The sequence below is a fragment of the Galeopterus variegatus genome, unplaced genomic scaffold, assembly GCF_000696425.1.
Source record: "Galeopterus variegatus unplaced genomic scaffold, G_variegatus-3.0.2 Scaffold3236, whole genome shotgun sequence".
Classification (NCBI taxonomy): Eukaryota; Metazoa; Chordata; class Mammalia; order Dermoptera; family Cynocephalidae; genus Galeopterus; species Galeopterus variegatus.
Window position 1 is genome coordinate 134,459 of NW_007729347.1, and position 1,172 is coordinate 135,630.

The window sequence follows — 1,172 nt, forward strand, 5'->3', positions numbered from 1 at the left end:
TCATTAACAAGGCGTAAACAATATATGAGATACTAGAGAGTGCTATAATGATCAGAAGAAAGAGACATCTAAAAATATTCCTGAGAAAGATAAAAAATATACATGTGAATTTCACATAGGAACATACAAGCTAGTTCTCACTGTGGGAATAAAAATAAATACTAAAAAAAAAAAAAAATTGGGCTATTATGGTTCAAGACAGTGACTTAAAATGAAACTTAACTTTTCTTTGTCCATGGTTGATGGAAAAGTATTAAAACCATGTTCATCATAATTTTCTATATATGGTTCTGGTGAGGCTATTTACTTCTCGCCAAAGATCAAGAAACATTCCTTAGCAATGAGATCTCTTAATCTGTGAAACATTATCTCAGGGGAAATGGTAGAAACCTCTTCATTGGTTGCTCACTGCTGCTTAAGAAGTAGAGTGATCAAAATGTGACAAGATATATCATGGGAGGCAAATTCATTTTAAAGGGAGAGGTAAGAGCAGGAGATTAAAAAAAGAAAACTTCTTCTCAGTGCCTACTCTGTGAGCAAGGCATTTTTACACACATTTAATATTCGCAGTCATTCTGGGAAAGGATATTAGAAACATATTACAGATGAAAAAACTGAACCCAAGAGTAGCTTGTTAAAGTCAAAAGTAATAAGTGACAGGGCTAGAGATTTGAACCTAGGTCTGCCTTATTATTAGGGCCATGCCCTTCTGTTCTGAGAAAGAAAGTATGTTAAAGTGAATATCACAGAAAAGACAAGTGCAGCAATACTTAAATCTCTAGTTGATGAGGCAGAGAGTTTTTTTCTATCTTTGCCTTGTATGATTATACTCTATGTCCAGACATGAGCTTGTAAGAACAGAAAAAATGAGCATACAGTAGCAAAACAATATTATCTTCTCATCATTACGTTTGGAAATTAGGAGATTAATGACAACTATCAAGAGTCCAGTTGCAATAAAGTTATAGGAACAAAAGCCAGATTTCTGGAGAAAATAATGACTGACAGAAAACCAAGGCAACTATCGTTGACAACTCATCCAAACTACACACTGTTGTTATACAGTGCTCTCTCTCTCTCTCAGTGGCAGTAGGAAATATAGATAACACTTTCAAGAAGAAGAGAAGTGTTATATACAAGAGAAAAGAAAGATCATGAAAAAAGTATTCTTT